Raw genomic sequence first — 18,228 nt, forward strand, 5'->3', positions numbered from 1 at the left:
ATGGACGCTGAGGAAGAGTCAGCGATGGCGGCGGTGGCGGCAGCAGAGCTGGGGCTGGACTTCTCGCGCGGCGGCGTGGTGCCCAGTTTCGAGTTTGCGTTCAATTCGGCACACTTCTCCGACAGGGAGCTGCGGTTAGAGATCGTCGCCGGCGCTTCGGATTCCGGCGGAGGATCCATTGCCGACGTCGAGCACCACCACGAGGAGAAAGGTGCGTACAGTGCCTGATGTAGCTGCTATTTTCTACTACCTGTTGTCCTTTGTAAGTTTCAGACACTTAATCTTCTTGTCAAAATTCGTGGTCAAGTTTGTCACAAAGCCTTTGGAAAAAGGCACTGCTTAGTTACTCCCTCTGTCCGGAAATACTTGTCATCAAAATGGATAAAAAGGAATGTATCTGTATGTAGATACATTTCTTTTTGTCCATTTTGATGACAAGTATTTTCGGACGGAGGGAGTACATTTTTGACAATTGTTTATTTGTGGAAGAATTTAGATATGCCGAATTAAGCTTGTTTTGACTTTTGAGTTTTGAGAGAGTTCGCATTGAGGCATGTGTCAGATGATATATATAGGAAGACCATATTATTATGTTGTTCACCCATAGAGTTTTACTTCTCCCAGTTCGTTCTTTATTAATTTCTTCTATCTTTGGTATTTTGCAGGTGATAAAGGACAGAGCATTGACTCTTCCTTGATGATGGTGGATCAACCAGTTTTACAAGAAAAAACCTTTTATATCAATTCAGCAATTCTTGCTTCAAGAAGTTCTTTCTTTCTGAAGGTAATTCTGATGACCTCGTGTACTACATTTGTTGATTTCTTCTCGTGATGTGAAGTTTATAATAAGTTCCACGCTTCTTATAGCTTTTCTCAAATGGCATGAAAGAATCTGCTCAGACGCATTCGACAATTAGGATCGCTGATTCAGGTAATGCGATAGCTAAACTGCAACATTCTTTCTCTTATAGTTTATTCTAATTTGTTACTGTGGGTGGCTGTGTTACTATTTTCTATTTAAAATCAGAATAGCATGAATATTTATAGTGAACTAAAGATTATGTTTCATAGTTTCTGCCAATTTTGTTTTTTCAGTGATAAAATGAATATTTAGGGTAAATGAAAGTTTATGTTTCATGGTTTTTGCCACCTTTGCATTTTCAGTGATAAAGAGAAGGTTAGTCTGCCACGGATCTTTTCTCAATATTGAAAGACAACATTCAACTTAAATAATCATTTAGGATACACAAGTCATTGTTTTCTTTTATTTCTCTATTATTCGGTCTTTATGCATTTTTGTTTTCATTCTACTTGGAACAGAGGAAAATGCCCTTATGGAGCTTTTAAGGTATATGTACGGCAGGAAGTTGACTGCAACTGAGCCCACTCTCCTGCTCGACATCTTGATGGTTGCGGATAAGTTTGGGGTTCTTTAATGCATGAGGCATTGTAGTCGTTTGCTCACAAGCTTGCCTATGTCGACCACAGAATCTGCACTGCTCTACATAGACCATCCTTGCTCGGCTTCATTGGCCTCTGAGGTCCAGCGTGTGATACGTGTAGCCAAGGAATTTCTTGCCAACAAATACATCGATTTTGAAAAGTTAGTGATCCCCATCTGACGGAGCCATGTTTTATTTCCTTTTCTGAGAAAACGGAGGTCTGGATTAAGTGGCACTCATGGCATGGCTTGTCTCTTTTCAGGTTCGTGCTTGAAATGATGGATTTCCCTCTTGTTGGGATTGAAGCCATATTTTCAAGTATGGGCCTACAAGTACTAACTGAAGGTAAAATATATACCTTTATGCTCACGTGGGCCCGTGCACGATACCCAGCATTGGATGAAAGACGCGAGATCTTGACTTGTCGTTTACTTCCGCTGGTACACTTCAATCATATGACACGTGCGGCACTTCAGGATATCCTAGCACGCACCGATGATGATATAGACCATGAGCAAGTAACTGAGTCGTATTACTGAGGTACTTCTACGCAAAGCCCACCCAACACAGATGGAAGGTGCTCTAAAATCCTGTGGGCAATTCGCTGAGCGGGGTTACCATTTCAAACCTGTGGAATTGGCTGTTCTTCATCCATGCAGACCGGAGTTTGCGGTTTATTTGGATCTAACGTTCGAGGAGTGCTCCCGACTCTTCCCTTCTGGAGATATATTCTCGCATCCATTCCAACTCGAAGGTTGGGAGTTATATCTCATGGCAACATGTACAATTGATGAGCAGAGTAAGTTGTACAGCTTTGGCCTCTGGTTAGTAGTCACCAGGAATCTGAAGGGCTCAAAATATCTGAGAGTACGTTATAGGATTGATGCAAGGACTAGATCGTCAGGAAAATTTGAGAGAGCTTTCAACGATCAGAATACCTTCACCGGTGATGGGATAACGGGATGCTCTGATCTTTTTGACATTCCATGGTCAACATTCCTTGCCGACGATAACCTCTTCATCGATGGTGTGTTGCATCTGAAAGTTTATTTTCTATAGCTGTACAACTAGATTAGTTGACGGGATTCACATTGTAATCTTATTAATTCACAACTAGAATTTTCTTTTCTGTATATGTCTGTGTTCGGACTTGCAATTGAACTTTATCACAAAATTAATATGTACTCACCCCAACTCTAAAAATAAGGCGTAGTTTGACTGTCTAAATTTTGACTACTCATTCTCTTTGCACGCTGAAAGGTTAGAATTAGTAATAACATGATAGATTTTTTCATCAAGATAAGCATATTTTAATGTATGAGGGAGTTTCTTTAATTCAAATACATAATCACCCTTAGGTGGAGGAGGATCTCCCAAAATTTTAACATGCAAATTATGCTTAAGAATAGGTTCTTGCCAAAAGAATATTTCATCTATTTCAATTCTTTCATCCATATGCACATCATTTTCATGATCTAACAAATATTGCTCTAAAAGATTGGTATGAGGCACAACAATAGAAGCAAGACCAACAATTACATCCTCATTGGGAAAATCTTTATCATGGTGTTGTTTGGAGAACTTAGAAAAAAATAAAGTCATCAGATTCTTCACCAAACTTAACTATGTGCGTAGTTCAAGTTTTCATCCAATTCACCAAGGAATATTTTGGTTGCTTTTGTCGGATTGCTTACTACTAGGTTGGATCCGATGTCAACCTATGGAGGCACCATTTGTTACTATTGGATAAATTCCTTCTGTCTTTTTCTTCTTGTTCTTTGCCATAACGCCCATTTAGGGACGAGTTGGAACATGAATTCCAAAATGTTACACTGATGGGACTTATCGCACCGGATCTTTGAAGGACAAGACTCATCACACCTGATTAGTGATCAATTCTACCATAATGAATATATGAGTTATTTTACACAATGAATTTACAAGAAGATTAACTTTTTTAGCATAGTCAACTTCAGCATTAACGGTATTCAAAAATGGTCTACCAAATATAACGGGACAAAAATTATCTTGTTCAGATCCAAGTTTTAGGAAATCGGTAGGGTATTTGATCTTACCACATAAGACTTTAACATCTCTTATGATCCCAAGAGGTGAAATGATATCCCTATTTCCAAGCTTAATAGTAACATCAATCTCTTCTTTCTCAACATGTGATATATCATGCATAACTTCTTGATAGAGATAGAAAGGAATAACACTTATACTAGCAACAATATCACATAAACCATGATAACAATCACTACAATAAATATGTCAACTAGTGACCTTCTGTCAGTAACCCTGGAAGAATTGGTCATAGATCTATGACCATTTGAGACCAATTGGTCAAAAGCTGTTCGGGGGGCTCCAAACCCTAAACCATTGCGACCATTTTGGTCAGAAAGGTCGTAATTTCCTTATACGAAATGGTCACAGAGCAAATAGTGCAGGTCCGCTGCCTTATTTCTAGTTGTTAACGACCAATATAGATGGTCATAGCCTTGTAGATTGTGGTGGGTTGTGATGACTAGGCGCCACCTCATCAGTTTTGCCTATGTGTCATGTCCATGTGGCAGTTTTTGCCCTAGGTTGTGAAGCAACCTATATTTCTGTCATTCCCAAAATTCCCAAAAAAATCTCATAAATTCTTTGGGTCATATCTTCGTCAAATATGTAAAAATCTTCCTTGACTAGTTCAAAAATCATTAAAAAATATTCATTTTCCTATTCTGTTCAAAACAACAGTTGTGAAGGAAGTACCACTTTGGCATGTCCAAATAGTATCCATTTTCTACAGTGCTTTCCTATGCCCAAATAACCATCCTCCACCAAATGCCAACTCAATCCATTCATTATTTTGAGCCGAGCTTCAACATTCGTATTTATGTCCAGTGTGGTAGTTTGCAAAGCAAGTACCACCTAGGCTCCTCCTTTTGAGGTGAAAATTTGTGAAGACGGTCTTCTTAGTAACTGATCATCCTCAGCCAAAACTCACGCCCATTAGCCATGTACATTTCCCGTACCGCTAATCAAATACTTGGCTGCTAATTCATGTTTGAGCATCGATCGATCTCCTCGTGAGAATCTTATGTTCTGATTTTCTTCCTAGCACCTACCTGGTGAGTGCCCAACCCACTAGACATGCCTAGGCCGCCCAGAACACATGGCAACGCCACGGTCACGCGGTGACCACGCGGCGGGCATGCGAGCTTACGCGCTCTAGAGTTGGGGCCCTCGGCCACCGTCCAAACCTCGATGTCTCGCCATCAAACCATGTATTTTTGATTAAATAGATACTTATTTACCTAGAAATTATTTTTGGAAAAAATAAAGAGCAAACTATGAGGCAGCTGCAGTTCAAATTTGACCCGCTTCCATCTGAATCGACGGCAATTTGTCTTTTTCACCAGAGGTGGATCAAAACTTTTTTCACCCAACAATTTTGTCAATTGTGCATTATATATGGCCTAGTATTTTATAAAATTGATTTGGTCCGTTTTTGCAACAATTATTTGGTAGTTCCTTCACAAAAAAACCTCCTTTTGGGCACTCGGAAAATGAAAAATGAATTTTCCGTGCAGAGAAAATGAAAACTTCCTTAGGCAACATTGTTTGGAATTCCAAGATGGACCCTTATGCACAATATGAGATCATTTGAACAAACTATGCCATGAATGTGGCCATAAGATTGATCATTTGGCTTGAAAGCCATGAATCCTCACGCATGATAGCTCATTTCTAAGAACACTTTTTTAAAATAATTATCGTATTACAAGTTTATTATTTTTCCTAGAAACTTGGTCACATATAATGACACAATGCGAAGGTTTTCCAATTTTTTGTTTTTTTTATGCCCGTTTCAAAATGCGGTCAAAACGGCGGGCTTGACCGTTCCTAGCTAGTGGTTGAATCTTGGAATTTTTTTGGTGTTTCTATGATTAAATAGATACTTATTTACCTAGAAATGATTTTTGGAAAAAATAAAGAGCAAACTATGAGGCAGCTGCAGTTCAAATTTGACCCGCTTCCAACTGAATCGATGGCAATTTGTCTTTTTCACCAGAGGTGGATCAAAACTTTTTTCACCCAACCATTTTTTCAGTTGTGCATTATATATGTCCTAGTATTTTATAAAATTGATTTGGTCCATTTTTGCTACAATTATTTGGTAGTTCCTTCACAAAAAAACCTCCTTTTGGGCACTCGGAAAATGAAAAATGAAATTTCCGTGCAAAGAAAATGAAAACTTCCTTAGGCAACATTTTTTGGAATTCCAAGATGTACCCTTGTGCACAATATGAGATCATTTGAACAAACTATGTCATGAATGTGGCCATAAGATTGATCATTTGGCTTGAAAGCCATGAATCTTCACGCATGATAGCTCATTTCTGAGAACACTTTTTTAAAATAATTACCGTATTACAAGTTTATTATTTTTCCTGGAAACTTGGTCACATATAATGACACAATGCGAAGGTTTCCCAATTTTTTGATTTTTTTTGAATTTTTTATGCCCGTTTCAAAATGCGGTCAAAACGTCGGGCTTGACCGTTCCTAGCTAGTGGTTGAATCTTGGAATTTTTTTTGGTGTTTCTCTGATTAAATAGATACTTATGTACCTAGAAATGATTTTTGGAAAAAAAATAGCAAACTACGAGGCAGCTGTAGTTCAAATTTGACCCGCGTCCAACTGAATCGATGGGAATTTATCTTTTTCACCAGAGGTGGATAAATTTTTTTGACACCCAACCATTTTGTCAATTGTGCATTAAATATGCCCTAGTATTTTATAAAATTTATTAGGTCCAATTTTGCAACAAATATATGGTAGGTCCTTCACAAAAAAAACTCATTTCGGGCACTCGGAAAATGGAAAATGAATTTTCCGTGCAAAGAAAATGAAAACTCCCTTAGGAAACATTGTTTGGAATTCCAAGATGCACCCTTATGCACAATATTAGATCATTTGAACAAACTATGCCATGAATGTGGTCATAAGATTGATCACTTGGCTTGAAAGCCATGAATCTTCACACTTGATAGCTCATTTCTAAGAACATTTTTTTAAAATAATCATCGTATTACTAGTTTATTATTTTTTCTGGAAACTTGGTCACATATAATGACACAATGCGAAGGTTTTCCAATTTTTTGATTTTTTTTGAATTTTTTATGCCCGTTTCAAAATGTGGTCAAAACAGCGGGCTTGACCGTTCCTATCTAGTGGTTGAATCTTGGAATTTTTTTGTATTTCTCTAATTAAATAGATACTTATTTACCTAGAAATGATTTTTGGAAAAAATAAAGAGCAAACTACGAGGTAGCTGCAGTTCAAATTTGACCCGCTTCCAACTAAATCGACGGGAATTTGTCTTTTTCACCAGAGGTGGGTCAAAAATTTTGACACCCAACCATTTTGTCAATTGTGCATTAAATATGCCCTAGTATTTTATAAAATTGATTAGGTCCAATTTTGCAACAAATATATGGTAGGTCCTTCACAAAAAAACTCATTTCGGGCACTCGGAAAATGGAAAATGAAATTTCGATAGTTAGGCATTGAATCTTACAAACATTTCAGAGTATCTCTAATGAAATATATACTTTAGTATCTATAAATTATTTTTAGAAAAATTAAATAGGTACTTTAGTACCTATTAATGTGAAAAAAGTAGAAGAAAACAAAAATGTAAACACAATTTGTTTTACTTTATTCTCATTGGTGGAACTAGGTCTCACCCGGATCGATGATGTGGCGGCCATCCATCCATCCATCCAACCCCTTGCCCTAAAAAAATCTACCCATCCCCTGCCCTCGTCTCCCACCCACCCACCACCCCGACCCCTTCCCTCCCCTCGCATCGCGCCGCCACCCATCTAGCCATCCTGCCCTCCTGCATCACGCTGCCATCCACATCCATCCCCTGGCCACTCTCCCCCGTACCGAGCACTTGACGGCATCGGCCCGGCCCCCAACACTACAAGAAATATGTCAACTTGTGACCACCACTATTGGTCACTGAAAGGTCACTGTTTTCAATTTGTGACCTTTTTGTGACCAAAAACATAAGGTCAAAAGCTGAGGGTCGTTAACTGACTATAGCGACCTTTTTTGTGAGAAGGTCGTGGACGTTTACGACCAAAATATTCCTACTATGGCGTTTTGGTCACTAGCAACCTCCCCAGGCCACGTAGGCATCCAGCGTGGCAAGCTGATGTGGCACAAGATTCAACCCGGTCCAATTCGGTGTTTATATGGGCCAAGCCCATTAATTCAGCCCATTTATATTTTTTTTCTATGAATTTTTTGTCAGCTTCATGGACCAAGCCCAACATTGCAGCCTTTTTATTTTTGGCCCATGGCCTACATTGCAGCCTTTTTATTTTTGGCCCATGGCCTTTTTGTCTCAACAGTTTCATTTTTTCTTTTTTGTTAGGGTCACATTCTTCATTTCCCAATTTAACGTAAATAAATACACAGTATTTAAATTGGCACAGAAAACACACAAAATACTTCAAATATTACCAGCCAGTGTTGCTGCTGTACAAATATTACCAGTCAATACAGAGTTGCTGTTGTACAAATATTACCAGTCAATACAGTGTTGCTACCTAATATTCCCATGTTGGGTAGTATTAAAAAACGCTGGTAGGCTTTGGGCCTTGGCCCATCACCCGCTCCAGACACCCTCCAGACCGCTCGCCTCGCACATCCCACTTTGCTCGCTCGCCTCTCCAGGTCGCCCTCAACAGCAGCTCCAGATCGCCCTCGGCAGTAGCTGCAGGTCACTCCAGATTGCCCTCAACAGCAAGCCAGCAACTCGCCTGCCGGATGAAGAGCCTCTTCTCTGAGCAAGGCCAGCTGCTCCTCCACGCCTCCGATTTATCCTATGCCTCTGAGCTCGCACCTTCAGAACTCGCGGCAACGACTCTGCTTCCCTCTCCTTGTCCGCGCCAGTGATGGATGCCTTATTTTCTTCCTCCTCCGCCTTCGGATCAAGTGTTGCGCCATCTTCTTCCTCCTCTTGCCTCCGGATCTTCAATTGCAGCTCCATCTTCCTCCTCAGCCTCCGGATCAGCAGTAGGTACTCCTGCACAAGATATACATCCAGTTTGTAAAGAGAGCATCTTGCAAAAAAAAGGTTTGTAAAGAGAGCTTGATCAATTAAAACTGTAGCGTAAACTGGAGTAAGAATTCAAATTGAATAAAATAGGCTTGTGCCATGTGGGAATAGAAAACATGGAAGAATTGCATTGAGAATGTCAGGACGAGAGAGGAGTACCCAAACTAGCATTACTCAAACATATACTCCACAATCAACTTGAGAGTTCACCAAATGCCAGGTTGGACCACATTAGCAAAGCATGCTCCACAATCAACTTTAGACAATAAACAATAGGAGTTAGAAGCAGAATAAAAACAAACATACAAAGCAGCTAGGGACTGAATCATGAAGCATATGTAAATGTAACAGTAACAACCACAAGGACAACGCAACACAAGAGAAGAAAGCACAGTTGTAGCATTAATACCAACATGGACAGAATGGTTCTAGATGTTGAACGCAAAAAATGATTCATTCTCAGATGGTTCATTAAGCATGCCAAAATGACTTAAGATAAGAGGACAAATCTATTGCTAGATGCTACTCAGAATAAGAAATAAAAATTAGATTAATGCAATGAGACTAAGGATAGGATAAATGGTTTATCAAAACTTATTTTCAACATAATCATCCTCATATAGTTAAGTATCACAAAGAGACATCTATAAAGCAATACCAAGCAAATTATGCATTCAAACAGATTATTATTAGGATTTAGGAGTGCTAATACAGGAGCTAGAAGACAAATTTGTGAGTGGATTTTAGTAATCAAAGATGAGACATAATACAAGTTTGATATCAGTAGTAGGCACTACTCTCTATACAGGACAGTGATGGCATTTTAGCACTCTTTTGCGTAGGACAGTGATGAACAGCCTCAAAAGGCCTAAAACATTCAGCAAAAAAACATGGTTAAAGATGCAGCTGGTTTGGGTACTCAAACTCAGGCAATTAGTAAGAATCTGACAGGTTCAGCGAGATAATGTGGAAACAATTATCAGAAAAGCATCTGCACTAATCATTTCAGACATCTCAGTCAGGTCACACTTGTAGTTGGGAAGAGAAGAGTATGCAAATGTCTCCAAGTGAATTAAGCAGTAACGGTTTCCAAGTGAATTAGTCCTTCTGAATATAAACACATCAGGAATCTGAGCCAAACAAATGGTGCTCCAGCTGTAATTCTTGCACAAAGGCAAAGAGTATGAACTCTAACAGAGTCCAACAGTCCAACAGTCAGCCAAATTAGTGAATTTCACAGCAGACAAGGCAACTTTAAGTGTGTGTACACACTCCAACAAGGTTGCAACCTAGCATAGCAAGCTAAAAACACCACTAATCAGAACTCCATGTACCAAAAGACTACATGATATGCTTATCTAACACAGCAACAGTAGCAGCACAGCACCAATCAAGAAGTTGATTCCGCTAACAAGCAGTCTAGCAACACATCCGAGTCGAGTAACAGCACCAAAGCAGGGGAGGAACGAGGAAGCGGCAGCGCATACCTTCATCTTGGACTTCTTGGCCTGCAGCTTCTTGGCCTGCTCCTCCTTGGCCTTCTTCTCCCCTGTAAACACACACACACACACACACACGATCAATTCAAACCCAAACAAATCAAATCACGCTCTTCATCTAAACCGCTACTGATCCATGGAGAAAGAAACCGACATGAAGGGAGAAAGAGCATGAGCAGGCGGTCGAACACGGTGATCGGGAGCGCCGCGTCCTCGGGCACCTCCTTGGACAGGTATAGCGGGTACCACTCCTCCCGCCAGTCGTACCTCTCGGCCGCCTCGCTCCCCTCCTTGGGCAGCATCACGCCGTCCTCCTGCGCGCCGGCCTCCTCCACCGCCACCGCCAAGCACCTCCCAATGGCGTGGCGATGGGAAGGATCTGGATCTGAGCGTTAGGGTTCGTCGCGCGGGGAGAGAGAGGAGTGGTGTGCGGTGGGGCTGGAGGTGGAGGTGGAGGCCGCGCAGAGGCGGGCGAGGACGGGGTACGCGCAGAGGCTGGCGAGGACGGGGTGCGCATGGAGGCCACGCGGAGGCGGACGGCGGCGGATCTGAGAGAGGGAGAGGGGACACGGTGGGAGACAGAGGCGAGGCGGAGAGGGAAGGACGGTGGCGGTGGCGAGGGAGGTGGGTGGCGGCGGATCTGAAGGACGGAGGAAAGGAGGAGGGTGGCAACTGTGCGGGGAAGAAAGGGGCTAGGGTTCGCTGCACGGGGGAGAGGGGAGAGGATCTGAGGGGGGAGGGAGAGAAAGAAAGAAAGAATGGAGGCGTGGGGGTGGGTGGAAAATGTCCATAAGGACAGACCTAGGGTTTCGGCTCGGGTGGGTTTGGGCCGTTGGATCCGGAAGCATCTGACGGTGGTTGATGTGTGATCCGCGTGATATGCTCATGGTCCAATCAGAACGCAGCAAACCATTTGATGACCTTATGACCAATATAAATTGGTCGTGATCGATTCAAGATAAAAAATTTCATTCCATTTTTCAGTGCTCAAAATGAGTATTTTTGTGAAACTCCTACCAAATATTTGTTCAAGTGATATCATATTTTGCACAAGTTTACATCATGGATTTGCAAACAATATTGACAAAGGGATTTTTTATTTTCTTTGCACGAAAAATCAATATTCCATTTTTTGAGTGTCCAAACTGAGTTTTTTTGTGAAGGACCTATAATATATTTGTTGCAAAATTGGACCAAACCATTTTGCTAAAATACTAGGCCATATTTAATGCAGAATTGACCAAATTATTGGGTGTAAAAATTTTTGATCCACCTCTGGTGAAAAAGATAAATTTTCGCCGATTCAGTTGGAAGCGGGTCAAATTTGAACTACGGATGCCTCATAGTTTGCTATTTATTTTTTACAAAAATAATTTATAGGTACATAAGTATCTATTTAATCAGAGAAACACCCAAAAAATTCCAAAATTCAACCACTAGCTAGGAACGGTCATTCCCGCCGTTTTGACCGCATTTTGAAACGGGCATAAAAAATTCAAAAAAAATCAAAAAATTGGGAAACCTTCGCATTGTGTCATTATATGTGGCCAAGTTCCAAGAAAAAATAACAAACTTGTAATACGACAATTATTTTAAAAAAGTGTTCTCAGAAATGAGCTATCACGTGTGGAGATCAATGGCTTTCAAGCCAAATGATCAATCTTATGGCCACATCCATGGCATAGTTTGTTCAAATGATCTCATATTGTGCACAAGGGTGCATATTAGAATGGTAAACAATGTTGCCTAAGGAAGTTTTCATTTTCTTTGGACGAAAAAACCATTTTCCATTTTTTGAGTGCCCAAAAGGAGGTTTTTTGTGAAGGACCTACCAAATAATTATTGCAAAATTGGACCAAATCAATTTTCTAAAATACTAGGCCATATTTAATGCACAATTGACCAAATGGTTGGGTGTAAAAAGTTTTGATCCGCCTCTCATGAAAAAGACAAATTTGTGCCAATTCAGTTGGAAGCGGGTCAAATTTGAACTATAGCTACCTTGTAGTTTGCTATTTATTTTTTACAAAAATCATTTCTAGGTACATAAGTATCTATTTAATCATAGAAACACCAAAAAAATTCCAAGATTCAACCACTAGCTAGGAGCGGTCATTCCCGCCGTTTTGGCCGCATTTTGAAACGGGCATAAAAAATTCAAAAAAAATCAAAAAATTGGGAAACCTTCGCATTGTGTCATTACATGTGGCCAAGTTCCTAGAAAAATAACAAACTTGTAATACGGCAATTATTTTAAAAACGTGTTCTCGGAAATGTGCTATCATCTGTGAAGATTCATGGCTTTCAAGCCAAATGATCAATCTTATGGCAACATTCGTGGCATAGTTTGTTCAAATAATCTCATATTGTGCACAAGGGTGCATATTGGAATGGCAAAAAATGTTGCCTAAGGAAGTTTTCATTTTCTTTGGACGAAAAAACCATTTTCCATTTTTCGAGTGCCCAAAAGAAGGTTTTTTTGTGAAGGACCTCCCAAATAATTGTTGCAAAATTGAACCAAATCAATTTTATAAAATACTAGGACATATTTAATGCACAATTGACAAAATGGTTGGGTGCAAAAAGTATTGATCCACCTCTCATGAAAAGACAAATTTCCGCCGATTCAGTTGGAAGCGGGTCAAATTTGAACTGCAGCTGCCTCATAATTTGCTATTTATTTTTTCCAAAAATCATTTCTAGGTACATAAGTATCTATTTAATCATAGAAACACCAAAAAAATTCCAAGATTCAACCACTAGCTAGGAACGGTCATTCCCGCCGTTTTGACCGCATTTTGAAATGGGCATAAAAAATTCAAAAAAATCAAAAAATTGGGAAACCTTCGCATTGTGTCATTACATGTGGCCAAGTTGCCAGGAAAAATAACAAACTTGTAATACAGCAATTATTTTAAAAACGTGTTCTCAGAAATGAGCTATCATCTGTGAAGATTCATGGCTTTCAAGCCAAATGATCAATCTTATGGCAACATTCGTGGCATAGTTTGTTCAAATAATCTCATATTGTGCACAAGGGTGCATATTGGAATGGCAAACAATGTTGCCTAAGGAAGTTTTCATTTTCTTTGGACGAAAAAACCATTTTCCATTTTCCGAGTGCCCAAAAGAAGGTTCTTTTGTGAAGGACCTCCCAAATAATTGTTGCAAAATTGAACCAAATAAATTTTATAAAATACTAGGACATATGTAATGCACAATTGAAAAAATGGTTCGGTGCAAAAAGTATTGATCCACCTCTCGTGAAAAAGACAAATTTCCGCCGATTCAGGTGGAAGCGGGTCAAATTTGAACTGCAGCGGCCTCATAGTTTGCTATTTATTTTTTCTAAAAATCATTTCTAGGTACATAGTATCTATTTACTCATAGAAACAATAAAAAAACTCCAAGATTCAACCACTAGCTAGGAACGGTCATTCCCGCCGTTTTGACCGCATTTTGAAATGGGCATAAAAAATTCAAAAAAAAATAAAAAAATTGGGAAACCTTCGCATTGTGTCATTACATGTGGCCAAGTTGCCAGGAAAAATAACAAACTTGTAATACGACAATTATTTTAAAAACGTGTTCTCAGAAATGAGCTATCATCTGTGAAGATTCATGGCTTTCAAGCCAAATGATCAATCTTATGGCAACATTAGTGGCATAGTTTGTTCAAATAATCTCATATTGTGCACAAGGGTGCATATTGGAATGGCAAATAATGTTGCCTAAGGAAGTTTTCATTTTCTTTGGACGAAAAAACCATTTTCCATTTTCCGAGTGCCCAAAAGGAGGTTTTTTTGTGAAGGACCTCCCAAATAATTGTTGCAAAATTGAACCAAATCAATTTTATAAAATACTAGGACATATTTAATGCACAATTGACAAAATGGTTGGGTGCAAAAAGTTTTGATCCACCTCTCGTGAAAAAGACAAATTTCCGCCGATTCAGTTGGAAGCGGGTCAAATTTGAACTGCAGCTGCCTCATAGTTTGCTATTTATTTTTTCCAAAAATCATTTCTAGTTACATAAGTACCTATTTTATCATAAATACATGGTTTGGTGGCGATACGTCGAGGTTTGGGCGGTGGCCGAGGGCCCCAACTCTAGAGCGCGTAAACTCGCATGCCCGCCGCGTGGTCACCGCGTGACCGTGGCGTTGCCATGTGTTCTGGGCGGCCTAGGCATGTCTAGTGGGTTGGGCACTCCCCAGATAGGTGCTAGGAAGAAAATTACAACATAATATTCTCACAAGGAGACCGATCGATGCTCAAACATGAATTAGCAACCAAGTGTTTGATTAGCGGTACGGAAAGTGTACATGGCTAATGGGCGTGAGTTTTGGCTGAGGATGATCAGTTACTAAGAAGACCGTCTTCACAAATTTTCAGCTCAAAAGGAGGAGCCTAGGTGGTACTTGCTTTGCAAACTACCACACTGGACATAAATACGAATGTTGAAGCTCGGCTCAAAATAATGAATGGATTGAGCTGGCATTTGGTGGAGCATGGTTATTTGGGCATAGGAAAGCACTGTAGAAAATGGATACTATTTGGACATGCCAAAGTAGTACTTCCTTCACAAACTGTTGTTTTGAACAAAATAGGAAAATGAGTATTTTTGAATTATTTTTGAACTAGACAAGGAAGGTTTTTACATATTTGACGAATATATGACCCAAAGAATTTATGAGATTTTTTTGGGAATTTTGGGAATGACAGAAATATAGGTTGCTTCACAACCTAGGGCAAAAACTGCCACATGGACATGACACATAGGCAAAACTAATGAGGTGGCGCCTAGTCATCACAACCCACCATAATCTATAAGGTTATGACCATCTATATTGGTCATTAACAACTAGAAATAAGGCAGCGGACTAGCACTGTTTGCTTTGTGACCTTTTCGTGTAAGGAAATTACGACCTTTCTGACCAAAATGGTCGCAATGGTTTAGGGTTTGGAGCCCCTCGAACAGCTTTTGACCAATTGGTCTGAAATGGTCATAGATCTACGACCAATTCTTCCAGAGTCACTGACAAAAGGTCACTAATTGACATATTTCTTGTGGTGCAAAACCCCCGCGGCGGCCACCGCATCGTTTGCCGTTGCCGCCGCCGCCGCACGATGCACTTGGGGATCTGCTTCGTGCGACCCCAAGCGGCCCTTCTCCTCCTCGCCCTCCCCTGTTGGGGAACGTTGCAGAAAATTAAAATTTTTCCTACGGTTTCACCAAGATCCATCTATGAGTTCATCTAAGCAACGAGTCAAGGGAGAAAGTTTGCATCTACATACCACTTGTAGATCGCGTGCGGAAGCTTGCAAGGTGATGATGTAGTCGTACTCGACGTGATCCAAATCACCGATGACCAGCGCCGAATGGACGGCACCTCCGCGTTCAACACACGTACGGGACGGGAGACGTCTCCTCCTTCTTGATCCAGCAAGGGGGAAGGAGAGGTTGATGAAGATCCAGCAGCACGACGGCGTGGTGGTGGATGCAGGGCGTCACAGCAGCAGGGCTTCGCCGAGACTACGAGGGAGAGACGTAACGGGGGGAGATGGAGGCGCCAGGGGCTGGTGTGTGAAGTCCCTCCTCTCCCCCACTATATATAGGGGTGCCAGGGGGGGCTCCGGCCCTAGTAGATGAGATCTACTAGGGGGGGCGGCAGCCTAGGGGAGGTTTCCCTCCCCCCCAAGGCACCTAGGGGTGCCTTCCACCACTAGGACTCCTCCTAGGGGGAAACCCTAGGCGCATGGGCCTATAGGGGCTGGTGCCCTTGGCCCATGAAGGCCAAGGCGCACCCCCTACAGCCCATGTGGCCCCCCGGGACAGGTGGCCCCACCCGGTGGACCCCCGGGACCCTTCCGGTGGTCCCGGTACAATACCGATAACCCCGAAACTTGTCCCGATGCCCGAAATAGCACTTCCTATATATAATTCTTTACCTCTGGACCATTCCGGAACTCCTTGTGACGTCCGGGATCTCATCCGGGACTCCGAACAACATTGGGGTTTCTGCATATACATATCTTCATAACCCTAGCGTCACCGAACCTTAAGTGTGTAGACCCTACGGGTTCGGGAGACATGCAGACATGACCGAGACGCTCTCAGTCAATAACCATCAGCGGGATCTGGATACCCATGATGGCTCCCACATGCTCCTCGATGTTGTCATCGGATGAACCACGATGTCGAGGATTCGATCAAACCCTGTATGCAATTCCCTTTGTCAATCGGTACGTTACTTGCCCGAGACTCGATCGTCGGTATCCCAATACCTTGTTTAGTCTCGTTACTGGCAAGTCACTTTACTCGTACCGTAATGCATGATCCCGTGTCCAACACCTTGGTCACATTGAGCTCAATACGATGATGCATTACCGAGTGGGCCCAGAGATACCTCTCCGTCATACGGAGTGACAAATCCCAGTCTCGATCCGTGTCAACCCAACAGCTACTTTCGGAGATACCTGTAATGCACCTTTATAGTCACCCAGTTACGTTGTGACGTTTGATACACCCAAGGCACTCCTACGGTATCCGGGAGTTACACGATCTCATGGTCTAAGGAAGAGATATTCGACATTGGCAAAGCTCTAGCAAAACGAACTACACGATCTTTTATGCTATGCTTAGGATTGGGTCTTGTCCATCACATCATTCTCCTAATGATGTGATCCCGTTATCAACGACATCCAATGTCCATAGTCAGGAAACCATGACTATCTGTTGATCACAACGAGCTGGTCAACTAGAGGCTTACCAGGGACATATTGTGGTCTAAGTATTCACACGTGTATTACGATTTCCGGATAATACAGTTATAGCATGAATAAAAGACAATTATCATGAACAATGAAATATAATAATACTTTTATTATTGCCTCTAGGGCATATTTCCAACAGTCTCCCACTTGCACTAGAGTCACCAATCTAGTTACATTGTGATGAATCGAACACCCATAGAGTTCTGGTGTTGATCATGTTTTGCACGCGAGAGAGGTTTAGTCAGCGGATCTGCGACATTCAGATCCGTGTGCACTTTGCAAATCTCTATGTCTCCATCTTGAACATTTTCACGGATGGAGTTGAAACGACGCTTGATGTGCCTGGTCTTCTTGTGAAACCTGGGCTCCTTGGCGAGGGCAATAGCTCCAGTGTTGTCACAGAAGAGTTTGATCGGCCCCGACGCATTGGGTATGACTCCTAGGTCGGTGATGAACTCCTTCACCCAAATCGCTTCATGTGCTGCCTCCGAGGCTGCCATGTACTCCGCTTCACACGTAGATCCCGCCACGACGCTCTGCTTGCAGCTGCACCAGCTTACTGCTCCACCATTCAACATATACACGTATCCGGTTTGTGACTTAGAGTCATCCAGATCTGAGTCGAAGCTAGCGTCGACGTAACCCTTTACGACGAGCTCTTCGTCTCCTCCATAAACGAGAAACATGTCCTTTGTCCTTTTCAGGTACTTCAGGATATTCTTGACCGCTGTCCAGTGTTCCTTGCCGGGATTACTTTGGTATCTTGCTACCAAACTTACGGCAAGGTTTACATCGGGTCTGGTACACAGCATGGCATACATAATAGATCCTATGGCTCATCTCTTCTTTATCTTTTGTCGTGGTCGGTGACTGAGCTGAGCTCAGTCTCACACCTTGTAACATAGGCAAGAACCCCTTCTTGGACTGATCCATTCTGAATCTCTTCAAAATCTTATCAAGGTATGTGCTTTGTGAAAGACCTATGAGGAGTCTCGATCTATCTCTATAGATCTTGATGCCTAATATATAAGCAGCTTCTCCAAGGTCCTTCATTGAAAAACACTTATTCAAGTAGGCCTTAATGCTATCCAGAAATTCTGTATTATTTCCCATCAGGAGTATGTCATCTACATATAATATGAGAAATGCTACAGAGCTCCCACTCACTTTCTTGTAAACGCATGCTTCTCCATAAGTCTGCATAAACCCAAACGCTTTGATCATCTCATCAAAGCGAATGTTCCAACTCCGAGATGCTTGCACCAGTCCATAAATGGATCGCTGGAGCTTGCATACTTTGTCAGCGTTCCGTGGATCGACAAAACCTTCCGGCTGCATCATATACAGTTCTTCCTTAAGATGCCCGTTAAGGAATGCTGTTTT

At 41.6% G+C, this 18,228-nt stretch overlaps 1 pseudogene; it reads left to right on the top strand.

Moving 5' to 3' along the window:
* Positions 1 to 2,501, top strand: LOC123115259 (BTB/POZ domain-containing protein POB1-like; annotated as a pseudogene).
* Positions 2,502 to 18,228: the final 15,727 nt, after the last annotated feature.

Source organism: Triticum aestivum, chromosome 5B (genome assembly GCF_018294505.1).
Source record: "Triticum aestivum cultivar Chinese Spring chromosome 5B, IWGSC CS RefSeq v2.1, whole genome shotgun sequence".
Classification (NCBI taxonomy): Eukaryota; Viridiplantae; Streptophyta; class Magnoliopsida; order Poales; family Poaceae; genus Triticum; species Triticum aestivum.